At 37.2% G+C, this 14,146-nt stretch overlaps 1 protein-coding gene across 7 annotated transcripts in view; it reads left to right on the top strand.

The window, feature by feature from the left end:
• Nucleotides 1-14,146, top strand: part of LOC126186509 (ATP-binding cassette sub-family C member 5-like) — a 532,505-nt gene that overhangs the window by 354,669 nt on the left and 163,690 nt on the right. The window lies entirely within an intron of this gene.

Here is a 14,146-nt window from a genome sequence, read left to right as displayed (position 1 = left end):
TTATTGTAGCTGGGCTGAATGTTTGTAATTAAACTGAAAGTTTATTTAAGCAGATTCCATAGCTGCTTTTTATTAGTGCTTATTGAGAGCCTAACTGGTACTGTCAGCAAAGTCCTACACTAACTGTGTTTAAAACAAAATAGTGAAGTTTGTAACTGCTACATGAAACCTTATAGACTGTAGATAACAGTGCAAATTTTCTATATTCTGACTTATGATGCCCAAAATAAAATACTCTTTAGCAGATTGAAAATAAATATGAGTCCCAAATGGTCACTGCATTAGAGAACTAAACATAAGACCTCACTGTGCCTAGAACAGGAGAAAGGAGTGCAGTATTCTGCTGCATCCATTTTCAATAAGCTACCACAAGAACTCAAAAATCTTAGCAGTAACCCAAACACTTTTAAGTGTAAACTGAAGAGTTTCCTCATGGCTCACTCCTCCTATTCTGTCGAGGAGCTCCTGGAAGAGCTGAAAAATTAAGCAAATTCCAGTGTTACATTGTTGATTTTCTTTATTTAAACTTACGAATTGTTGCCTGAATATGTTTCTGATATTTCATTTTATCTGTTTCTATTATCGTGTTATAATTTCATGTACTGACTCGATCCATGTCCATGGAGACTTCTCCTTAATTTGGTCCCACGGAGCAATAAATAAATAAAAATAAAAACAATAATTACAAATCACAAATGATCCACCAGCAGCAGACAAATACAAGTTCTGACGGTGGCAAAGTTGCAAATGTTCATCCAACATTCAAAACTGGATATGTTCCAACTTTTCGTAACACTCAAAAAATCATCAGTGTCTGGAAAACCATTAAAAAATACTAGTGTCCTAACTGTGACTCAATAACAAAATTTATTAAAATGCAGAAAGCATACAATCAAATAATTCTAAGTTATTACCAAACCATGTGGCTGATTCATTATGCAGAGTAATGTAAGTCATCCTTCTAGTGTGGTCTAAAACTGAGTCTCTTGTCTAGTATCAGGATGGCCATCATATACCATTAGGCCAAACTTTCCAAAACCTTAGACTCACAGTTTACTCCAGTACAAAGTTACAATTTCAGTATTCTTACTGCTAGCTAATATGTAGTTAAACAGGAGGATGCATGTTTTCATCCAGGTTAATTTTAAATGTAACAAGTTGTTGTATGCTCAGTAGTTTAGGCACAAAAATATGATTAGCATGATTGCACACCTTCACTAAATTATTAACAATGCTTAAAATTTATTAATAACAAACAAAGTTACACATCATTCTAATGGAAAATTACATCCCTTTCTGCTGGTGCCATCAGTTTTTGTGTTATGTTAAATTACAGAAGTTTTAATAACTAAAACATTAATTGGCTGGAGATAATGTAAAAAATCATGTAAAACATAGAACATACAAATATCTGTAGTGTATATGGCAGTATCCTAACAGATGCCACCTTGCTGTTTTGTGTATCTTCCATCTTTGCTGAAGGAAACAGGATTTTAGTACATTTATAGGAAACTTATTTAACTGCAAATTATGATGTAACTGGTAATAGTGGGTATATTAGCAGATGCTCATGCCAAGCCCTTTAAAATGGTACCTTGATCATTACTGTATCACCCATGGTTGAGTGGTTACTAATTTTACAATATTTGTCCATACATTTTTTCATCATAATGAATCTTCATAAACTTGCAAGGTGCTGATACAAGTGTTCTGTCAAAATGAAATGTTCAGAACAGTGTGCTCTTTAAACAGATATGTTATGCTTCTCTATACCATATATGGTTCCCTCAATAGAAACACTCAAGCCAAACATTTCATATAATACCATATAATGTACTCAGATGACCAATACCATCGAACTACTGGTCACACCAAATCTGACAGCACCACTTGGCCTCTGGCTCCCTGGCCAGTGTGAGGTGACTCAGCTCGCCACTGACAACCTCATGCAGCCATGCTACAGTCCTCCTACTGCTCAGGTTGCCACTCCTAGTCTCAGTTGGACACTCATGTCTCACTGTTGTCAAAAAATGAAACTATCCAGTAATCACTTGTGATCCCTTTACACATTGTAAATGCTTGCCCTTTGGACCACTATCACAAAGAAGATTAGGAAAAAATATAATCTTTCGAGCCCAATATCTCACTATAGGTATATTCAAAAAACAAAGATGATGTGACTTACCAAATGAAAGTGCTGGCAGGTCGACAGACACACAAACGAACACAAACATACACACAAAATTCAAGCTTTCGCAACAAACTGTTGCCTCATCAGGAAAGAGGGAAGGAGAGGGAAAGACGAAAGGATGTGGGTTTTAAGGGAGAGGGTAAGGAGTCATTCCAGTCCCTGGAGCGGAAAGACTTACCTTAGGGGGAAAAAAGGACGGGTACACACTCGCACACACACACACACACACACATATCCATCCACACATATACAGACACAAGACATATTTAAATATGTCTGCTTGTGTCTGTATATGTGTGGATGGATATGTGTGTGTGTGTGTGTGCGAGTGTGTACCCGTCCTTTTTTCCCCCTAAGGTAAGTCTTTCCGCTCCCGGGACTGGAATGACTCCTTACCCTCTCCCTTAAAACCCACATCCTTTCGTCTTTCCCTCTTCTTCCCTCTTTCCTGATGAGGCAACAGTTTGTTGCGAAAGCTTGAATTTTGTGTGTATGTTTGTGTTCGTTTGTGTGTCTGTCGACCTGCCAGCACTTTCATTTGGTAAGTCACATCATCTTTGTTTTTAGATATATTTTTCCTTCGTGGAATGTTTCCTTCTATTATAACCATATAGGTATATTCATGTATACAAACAAAAAAGGGAAAGGTTACATGATTCAGGACAATGATGTAAGAAAGAAGGTTAATAAACCACACTGAGAGTCTTAATTTACCATTGTCCACCTGATGTGGAACAGGTATTCTACATTTATAGCATATTACATTTTCCTTCAATAGTACCTTAAAACTGAATGAGCATTAACATATTCCAAATAGAACCTATAAATAAGAGGATAAACTCTAAAATAATAAATAAATACAGTCATTGACATCTCATAATGAAAGTCTTATAATGTCAATTGATTTTATATTCATAAATTCAGTTATATCATAAAAAGGATTAAAAAGTAGACAGCTTAACAACTTGCTTCTGAATTAGTTACGGGAGCTGCCTGAGCAGAAAATGAAAATTTATTAAATATTCTTAAGCTGTTGATTAGATAGGGGTGCCGTGATCTTACCAGCATGTGGCTTTTTATATATAATTTTATTTTGCATCTAATGTTATGGTGGTGAATATTTTCCCTCATTTTGAAACCCACTGTGCTGTTTTTCACATACAATGCTGAGAAGTATATGTAGAGATAATGACTGCTAATATTTTGAGATGTATGAATAGTGACCAGGAGTGCTCAAATCTACCAGCATTGCTCATTGCCCATACAACCTTCTTTTGAATTTTTAGAATTTCACTTATGTGAGAAGAATATCCTCATATTGACAGTCCGTACCCTATGTGACTGAAAGAGTGAAAAATAAATAACTCTTAAATATTCTTTTGTTACTGAGCCTCTCAGTTTCCACATTAAATAAGTAACTCAACACAAATTTGTGCAGGTGTGTTTTTTTTTTAAATCTGAGTTGCAAAGCACTGTGTTTGATGAGAACCAATTTAGTGCTGCTTCCATGCAATCTTGCATCATACCTTGCAGAACTAATGTGTTCGTATGTTGAGCTAGCAAAGTTGTGTCATCTGCATAACAAATAATGTAGTTGGGGACATTGTGTGGTTAATCATTGTCTGCAATTATAAAAAAAGAAGGACCTAAGGACAAAACCTTGTGGGACCCATGACTTAACTTCTTGCAGCTGTGAGTGTCTATTGCTGACAGAGACAAGCTGTTTCTTGTTGTTTAGGTATGACACAATTACTGCCAATACTGAGTCTTGTACACCATAGAATTTGATTTTAGCAAGTAAGGTATCCTCAGAAATACACTCAGATACCTTGCTTAAATTACACAAAAGAAGTGAAGCTTTATTTTTATTCTCAAAAGCTATTATTACTTCGTTCACAGTTGAGAGAACAGCAGTAGTAGTATTTCTTCCCTTGCAGAAGCCAAATTGACTGTTAGAAAGTAGATTATGTGACTCAAAGTAGTTATTTAGTTGGTTATAAATAAGAGATTCAAATACTTTGGAGAAAATAGGAACTACTGAAACTGGTCAGTATTTGAAATCAGTTGAGAGAACAGCAGTAGTAGTATTTCTTCCCTTGCAGAAGCCAAATTGACTATTAGAAAGTAGATTATGTGACTCAAAGTAGTTGTTTAGTTGGTTATAAATAAGAGATTCAAATACTTTGGAGAAAATAGGAACTACTGAAACTGGTCAGTAATTTTTGATATCAAGTTTGGCCTCTTTTTGTACACTGGAATAATTTTTGATATTTTTAGTATTGTAGGAAATTCTCCAAACTGTAGAAACCTCTTAAAAAGAAAGACAAATGTTTCACTAATTATATGCACTGTTTTGCTAATTATGTAATTGGACAATCAAGAGTAGGCCATGCTCTTGGCATTTGAGAACTTTGCCACTACTTATGTCATCTCAGTGGGTGTGATTGTCCTCCACTTAAAGCTATAGTTCCCAAGTTGGTGTTGCTTAAATAGATTGGTTGCATTCATGCTTGCAGTTTTAATTTCAATTCCTGATATTTGTTACAGAATCGATACAAAAAAGATTAACTTTATCTTGGTCAAGAGCTACGTTATATTTATAATACATGTAATGCTCTTATGTAACAACATTTTGTGTACCTTTGCACTCATTAGGAGCATGTTCAATGTATCCTTCGTACACTGTTCTTTTTGCCATTCTAAGCTAAGTTCTGTAGGGTCTCTTACATTCAAGACAAGCTTTGTACCAGTAGCATCCCTAGATAAAAAAGAAAGTACAAGTGAGAAAGGAGAATATAGTGAAGTGAAGTGTGTACCAAAGCAGAAAGAAGGTATCCCCAAAGACAGATAATGGATACACCGCAAGTTCCCTTCTGTGGGAAGGCTTGTCTCAACAGCTCAGAGGAGTGATGTTTGTATATTATACAGAGTGAATTGCACCAATCTTTCCTACCACAACTGCAGAAAGTAATTCTCACCTGACTATTGAAACTGAATGATGATCAAAAACATCCTCTGGCTCTAATGTGAAAGGATTAAAATATAAACAGATCACACAATTGTCTGTCATTATTCCATTAATAAATACATCTGGTGAGTGACTCAAAGACAAATCCACACCTGCATATAGCCTAATAATTCACCATGCCTCATATATTTAGGCCATCTAATTATATAACTCTTAACTTGTGATTTCTCAGGTTTCTCATCAAATTGATTAATGGTGTGGTTTCAGGTGTTCAGATGAGTTGTTGATTCTGTTTTATCACAATATTTGAATGACTGACCCACTTGTCTTCCTCAAGTGCTGCAGACTGTGTTCATATGTGTTTTTGCACCACTATTTATTGCCAAGTTCATCTCCTGTTATTCTCTGAAATACATTGAGTGTTTAATTAACTGAATTTGTGATGCCTTATACACCAGTGTGCCATAAATGAACTCAGTAGGATCAAAGAACTTCTCCTCATTTGGGTTCACAGTCACACATAATTTCTTAGAGGATTTCATATTTGGCAGTGACTGTAGAAATTATTGATTTCATCATTGTAATTTTGGCCTAAAGGCCATTTTCAAGTAGTACTACAAAAGATTTTGCTTTATCACATGTCAGACTTTTAAAATTCTGTAACATATATACATGTCATCAGCAAAAGTAAGCATTTTCACTGTAGAAATACTGTATCATCAGACGAGTGTGAAGCTCTGTACATCATGAAAATCATTGTTTGATGGTATGGTATTCCTACAGTGAAAAGGCTTATTTTTGACAATGATATGCATATATGCCAGAGGATTTTAAAGTCTGATTTGTTCTAAAGCAAAATCTTTTGCAGTACCCCTTGAAAATGGTCTCTAGGCCGAAATTGCTATTGAAAAATAAATAATTTCTACAGTCAGTGGTGAATACAATGTTCTTTGTAGCATCAGTTTACCCCATTCAGAGTAATGAAAAGTGCAAAACACCAGCAAGATATGCTTCCACTTAAAGGCAGCTAACTGTACAATCATACTCAAGACTTGCTCTGAGCTATAGACTTACATCCAAGAGCCACTACTGTGCACAATGTGTAACCTTATGCTATGCAAACCTCTGTGGACAGTATCTTAATCTTATGCTTTGCAAATCTCTATTCACCACATTCATAGATCATCTTTTGTGCTCTTCAAAACTTTGAAACCAGTTTGTATTTATTAATATCAATATTTGTGCCACAAACCCACCCAAATGCATTAATACAAGAGTGGGAGAGCTGTGTATCAGTTTACATCTTTTCTTCACTGCAATGGAGAGGGACACTCCAAGATCCTATTGACGGCAAAAATTCCCACTTTGTAATTAACAGAAGGACTCCTGTCTTTACATATTTTGTGTCATCGCTTGATACAAGCCTGTAATCCCTAAATAAAGCCACATTCATAGATCATTGTGAAGGGAGCATAAAAGGAATGCCAGTAACAATATCTAGAAAGTCCAAGTCCACAGCAGGGTCAGTACACAAGAAGCAGCTAGGTATGATAGGGATTTACTCATGCAATATATTACTGACAACTGAGTTTGCGTAGCCTGTTGCTGTGAGTGATTAAGCCCACTTGACCTGCCTTCCTTGCCTGTGATGGCACACTACACTCCTGAGCTGTAACACATCTATATCACCCGCTGGTGGGGATATTATCAAATAAAATGTAAGTTTATACCTCTGTGCTGTCTGTGACTTGGAACCGAGTTTGCTTTAACTTCCTGGTGGTTATTCCTATAACAGATAAAACATTCAAGGTCTATTTTTCTGAATTCCATTTTTTAAATGCCAGATTCTTAATTTATTGCTTCCAAATACTTGCATTTCTCATCTGTCATTGTTAACAATTTTTTCCATACCAGCTGGTGGTATTATCAGTGTATTTTTAGTTACAGTGATTTATAATATAGGGGGTTAATTTTCTTCATTGAGCTTCTAATGTCCACCATCTCAAACAGTACTAAATACATCAAAAATTCATAATATCTTCCCAAATATGATTTTTCACAAGGAAATGGTTGGGTCAATTTTCTTCATGTTCACAAAAAATTGAAGAACAGAGGTAACAGATTAGAAATAGTTTACAGTTACCAGTACACAAACTGAAACTAATTATTTTGACTTACCTTGGTTCCTGATGTGGAATACATTTTCCTTACATTGTTGGCACAGCAGTCTTGAGGAACACGAGATTCCTGATGGGTGTAGAAAGATATTGAGTTCATCTACTGTCAAGTTTTGATATTATTAATAAAAGCTGCAGGTATTTATATTCACTGTTGACACATTAATTCCATGTTCTCTATCTGACTATCCATCAAATACACAGTTACTGACACATTAAGCATGTGTGTAAAAACCAAACCAATTTTCACATCTCCCTTTCTGCCACTTATATGCAAAGTTACTTCTCACGACTGTCTCAGAAGAAAAGGATAGCCGGCCGCGGTGGTCTAGCGGTTCTGGCGCTGCAGTCCGGAACCGCAGGACTGCTGCGGTCGCAGGTTCGAATCATGCCTCGGGCATGGGTGTGTGTGATATCCTTAGGTTAGTTAGGTTTAAGTAGTTCTAAGTTCTAGGGACTTATAACCTAAGATGTTGAGTCCCATAGTGCTCAGAGCCATTTTTTTTAAAAAAAGAAAAGGATAACACTCCTATCAGAGAAGTTCTTTTACATCACAAATGAATTATTTAGTGATGATCTTTTCTTGGAGCAGTTTTTTAAAGCTTTGTAATCAACAGTTTTAAAATAGATAACCTCAAATATAAATAAAATTAAAAAGTAAATTTCAAAATAAATCCAGTACATGAGAAATAATTAAGTTTTTGAATAAATAATGAAATAATCTCATTTATGTTTGATCCATGTTTGACCAAATACTCTGTATATAAGTGTATAAAACTATTTTATTCGTGTTATTAAAGCTGTACAAATGCAAAATCAAAATTTTTAAACTTGTCTGTATTGTACTGTTAATTTATGATGTGTTTCAAATAATTCATTTCTTATTATCATAAACAGATACTACACTTAGTGAAAGATGAATTATTGACCACTACTATTACAATCTGTATGATCTCAGAAAATTGCTATTTTCATTTATTTGCAAAATTTCCAGACTTCCTACATGTACCGCTTTCAGTGTCCCACAGGATACAGGATACTATTGACTTCATTACTTGAGTGACTGAAGAGAATAACAGCACTGCAATCAGTCACTAGCCTTGTCTGGGCAAACTTGCCAAAAGCAAACAAATGCTCTAAATGTCTTACCAGCTGATGCACAAACATAAACTGAAGCAAAGTTGTTTGGGAGCCAGAGGGTAACTGCTCAAGCATAAAGCAAGCGAAAGTCAGGAACACATTACAATTGAAGTAGTGAGACTGTCTTTGACACTTGACTAAAGGCTTCATAGAGAGTAAATTGACTGTGGCCTGCTACACCACACATTTTTATGGTACTTTGGAGGCCAGACACAACACTTCAAGTGGTAGTCTCTGCCAGTGCAAGCACTGCAGCTAACTTCATGTGCCCACAATTAAGATCTGTGGCAGCTATATTGATAACATTAGCAGATGTGAATGTTTGGGAGAACATAGCGCTAACCACTTTTCTCGGCACTGTTTGTTGCCTTATGTTTTCGTGAGTGGGTGTTTGCTGTTTTGTCACTTATTTTTGGAAACTTGTCACAGTCATCATCAAACTATGCTGATGTTGCTTCAAAAGACTGAGTTCACTGGGCAATGCCATTGAGACTTGGGTCTGAATTGCATGTGCTTTAGTACGCACTTTGTTGTCAGATGCCAAATGCAGTAACATGTCTTGTGAGTGCTTTCATGTAAGACTTTTCACTAATCCAACATTCAAATTTGCTGTGGCAACTCAGATTTTGCAGATCACCTGTTCTATCTAAATAGGACTAGCATAATTTTTTATGTTATATCAAATTGTAGTCTGACAGCTACAATTTAAGTTTAGTGATCAAAGTGCATAGTCAGCAACCTGTAAATATCAGTGAATGATTAAGTACCTAAGAGGTGTTTTAACATTTGATCTACTATAAGCCAACAATCAGCCCCTTGCTAAATAGGATCATCACTTCGCTGACAATATATACTGAAATGACATAGATAAACCCGCTAACACCTTCAACACAAAGAAATTTGTGAGTCGAGAACTAGATGGAGCTGATGCTGCTTGTGTTGCTTCAGATAATTCAACTGGACCTCATATTGCTGTTTTTCATATTTCTGTTGTTGCTGCAGCATTAATCACTGCTTCCATAGCTCCAGAAACTTTGGATTCTTAGTGAAGTAGTTGACAATGCATATGGGCCTGAAGTCTCATTGTTCAGTTCTCTTTAAGGGAGACATTATATTCTCACACCTTAGATGTGACCATCTCTAGCATAAAATGTTATAATTGCTGTCATCTTTCACTTCAGCTTTAAATTTAGGCTTCTGTTCACAGCTTATGGTCACTTTAATATCTAGAATTTTTTGTTATACATCAAATTCCTGGATTAGGTGAAATCAACAATGCATCTGGCTTTCCTAATTGGTCTATTCAACTTTTCATTTTGGCACCTGATTGATCTATCTGCTCTCTCATTTTCTCCATCATTTAAAAATTCATTCCTCACACTAGCTCAAGTACTTCTTTTAACAATTGCTACTCATCATATAGTGGAGATGCTGAGTCACAGATAGGGACAACAAAAATACTTTCACAATTAAAGCTTTCGGCCATTGGCCTTTGTGAACAATAGACGCACATTTGCACACATATGCACTTATGCAGATGCAACTCAGACACATGACTGCAGTCTCAGGCAGTATTTCAGTTGCCTGAGACTGCAGTCGTGTGTGTGAGTTGCGTTTGGGTGAGTGTGTGTGTGTGCGTATGTGTGTCTATTGTTGATAAAGCCCAGTGGCCAAAAGCTTTAATTGTGAAAGTCTTTTTGTTGTGCCTATCTGTGGATCAGTATCTCCGCAATGTAGTGAGCAGCAACTTTCCTGGATTTTCCATTGTTTGATTTTAACATAGTTTTAAATACCTCAGTTCATGACTGAAAATATACTTTCATAAGAACTCCATTTGATCATATGTTGCCCTCTCTTGCTTTTCACTTTCAGCATGAGCCATCAAAATATAATTAGATCAGTCAAAACCCACTGTTGGTGGCTTGGAGACAGCCTGCTAAGAATCTAGATCTACATTTATACTCTGCAAATCACCATAAATTGCATGGCAGAAGATGCTTCCTGTTGTACCACTTATTAGGGTTTATTCCCACTCCATTCACATACGAGTGTGAAGGGAATGATTGTTAAAATGCATCTGTGCAGGCTGTAATTAATCTAATCTTGTTCTCACAATCCTTATGTTAGTGGTATAAATGGGGCTATAGTATATTTCCAGAATAATTATTTAAAGTCAATTCTTGAAACTTTGGACAATTTATGTCTATCTTCAGTCATTTCAGTTTTTCAGCATCTCTGTGAAATTCTTCCACAGGTCAAACAAATCTGTGACCATTCATGCTGCACGTCTCTGTATATGTTCAATACACCCTATTAATCCTATTTGGTGTGGTTCCCACACACTTGGGCAATATTCTTGAATGAGCCACACAAGTGATGTGTAAGCAATCTCATTTTCCACAAAATTCTACCAATAAACTGAAGCCTACCACCTGCTTTACCCACAACTGAGTGATCATTCTATTTTATATCCCTACAAAGTTTTAGACCCATATATTTCTATGAGTTGGTCAATTCCAGCTGTGACTCATAGATATTGCAGTCATATGATACGTTAGACCCACATATTTCTATGAGTTGGTCAATTCCATCTATTGCACAGTTTTACATTTCCGAACATATAAAGCAAGTTGCCAATCTTTTCACCACTTTGAAATCTTATGAAGATCTAACTGAATATGTATGCAGCTTTTTTCAGAAAGTGCTTCATATCATCTGCAAATAGTCTGAGATACTGTTAACATTATCCATAAGGTCATTAATATACACACATCAAAAAAAGTTTCACATCACCTTGATTCTGAAAGCTCTGGAACCTGTAGAGAAAATTGGAATAGAGATCAACATAAACATCATTTTCACTCTTTTTTATTGCTCATGAAAACCATGCATTGCATGTTGTACTACCATACAGCAAGACCTTCAGAGGTGGTGGTCCAGATTGCTGTACACACTGGTACCTCTAATACCCATTAGTACATCCTCTTGCATTGATGCTTGCCTGTATTTGTCGTGGCATGATATCCACAAGTTCATCAAGGCACTGTTGGTACAGATTGTCCCACTCCTCAATGGTGATTCTGTGTAGATCCCTCAGAGTGGTTGGTGGGTAACGTCGTCCATAAACAGCCCTTTTCAGTCCATCCCAGGCATGTTAGATAGGGTTCATGTCTGGTGAACATGCTGGCCACTCTAGTGGAGCAATGTCGTTATCCCGAAGGAAGTCATTCACAAGACATGCACAATGGGGGCGTGAATTGTTGTCCATGGAGACAAATGCCTCGCCAATATGCTGCCCATATGGTTGCACTATCAGTTGGAGTATGGTATTCACTTATCGTACAGCCTTTATGGTGCCTTCCATGACCACCAGTGGCGTACGTTGGCCCCACATAATGCCACCCCAAAACAGTGAGGAACCTCCAACTTGCTGCACTCACTGGACAGTCTGTCTAAGGCGTTCAGCCTGACTGGGTTGCCTCCAAACATGTCTCCGATGATTGTCTGGTGGAAGGCATATGCGACACTCATCGCTGAAGAGAATATGACGCCAGTCCTGAGCAGTCCATGTGGCATGTTGTTGGGCCCATCTGTACTGTGCTGCATGGTGTCGTCATTGCAGAGATGGACCTCACCATGGACGTCAGGAGTAAAGATGCACTTCATGCAGCCTATTGTGCACAGTTTCAGTTGTAACGCAACATCCTGTGGCTGCAAGAAAAGCATTATTCAACATGGTGGCTTTGCTGTCAGAGTTCCACCGGGCCATAATCCATAGGTAGCAGTCATCCACTGCTGTAGTAGCCCTTGGGCGGCCTGAACAAGGCATGTCGTCAACGCTTCCTGTCTCTCTGTATCTGCTGCATGTCCGAACAACATCGCTTTGGTTCACTCCTAGACACCTGAACATTTCCCTTGTTGAGAGCCCTTCCTGGCACAAAATAACAATGCGAACATGTTTGAACCGTGGTACTGACCATCTAGGCATGGTTGAACTGCAGACAATGCGAGCTGTATACCTTCTTCCTGGTGGAATGACTGGAACTGATCGGCTGTCAGAACCCCTCCGTCTAATACGCGCTGCTCATGCATTTTTGTTTACATCTTTGAGTGGGTTTAGTGACCTCTCTGAACAATCAAAGGGACTGTGTCTGTGATACAATATCTACAGTCAATGTCTATCTTCAGGACCTCTGGGAACCAAGGTGATGCAAAACTTTTTTTGATGTATGTATAACGTGAACAAGGTTCCCAAAACACTTCACTCCCAAAGTTACTTCTACATCTTACAGTGACTCTCTGTTCACAATAACAAGCTGTGCCTTCCTACCAAACATTCCTCAGTGCACTCACAAATTTCACTTGATACTTCATATGTTCATATTTCTGACCATGAGCATGGATGAGGTACTGAGTCAAACGCTTTCAGAAATCAAGAAATATTGCATCTTCCAGACTGCCTTGATCCAAATCTTTCAGTATATCATGTAAGAAAAGTTGGAGATGGGTTTCACATGATCGATGGTTTTGGAATCCTTGCTGGTTGGCATGGAGGAGGTCATTCTGTTCGAGATGCCTCATTATGTTTGAGCTCAGAATGTGTTCTAAGATTCTACAACAAATCAATGTCAAGGATATGGTTAGACAGGCTAACTCAATCACAAATTCAGTACAGAACCTGATAGGAATTCCATCAGGCCCTGGAGCTTTGTTCGGTTTTAATGAATTCAGCTGTTTCTCAGTACCAGTTACACTAACTTAATTCATTCATCTTTTCAATGGGTTTTCCTTTGTAAAGGAACATTTGAAAATTGTGTTAAACATTTCAGCTATTGCTTTGCTACCATCAGATTCTGTTCCTGTGTCATTCATAAGCAACTGGACACTAACTTTGGTGCCCGTGACAGCTTTACATATAACTAGAGTTTCAGTGGGTTTTGTGAAAGATAAATTGACAGTGTTCTGCTATGGTAATCATTGAAGGCTTTACACACTGTTTTCTTGACAGCCAAACATGTTTCATTCAGCATCTGTCTATCTACTGTCCTAAGCTTTGTTTTACACCTATTATGCAGTAACCTCTGTTTCCTTGGGTGTTTCTGTACAGTGAAGCTATCCCATGGATGACCCCTCTTATTAGGAACTGTTCTATTGGGTACATATCTATGCAGTGCATGGTCAACTATTTTTTTACACTTGAGCCATAGTTGTTCTACATGCTCCTGCCCTGAGCTGAAAGTTTCAAGTTTCTCATTAGGATATGACACTACTGCTTTTTTATTTAGTTTGCTGAACGTATTTATCTTTCTACTTATTTTACCCATTATTTGTACTTTGTTAATCATTGTTGCCACAACCATGTCATGGTCATTGATAGCAGTTTCAATGAGGACACTCTCTAAGAGGTCATATCTATTTGTTTCCATTAGATAAATATATTTCCAATGTCAGTGGGGTCTTGAACTATCAGGTCTAGGTAGTTTTCAGAGAAGACAGTTAATAATGTTTCACATGATGTCATGCCCACCACTAACAAAACTGTCTTGGTTGTTGTATGGTTATAGCATTGACCGATGATTATGTATGATTGGGAAATTTACATACAAGCAAACAGAGTTTTTCTCTAAATTTATCATTTACATCAGGAGATGAGTCTGATTGGCAATAGAA

This window comes from Schistocerca cancellata, chromosome 1 (assembly GCF_023864275.1).
Source record: "Schistocerca cancellata isolate TAMUIC-IGC-003103 chromosome 1, iqSchCanc2.1, whole genome shotgun sequence".
In the NCBI taxonomy this organism is placed as follows: domain Eukaryota; kingdom Metazoa; phylum Arthropoda; class Insecta; order Orthoptera; family Acrididae; genus Schistocerca; species Schistocerca cancellata.
The sequence above is the reverse complement of the archived record's forward strand: the minus strand, read 5'-3'. Positions and strand labels throughout refer to the sequence as shown.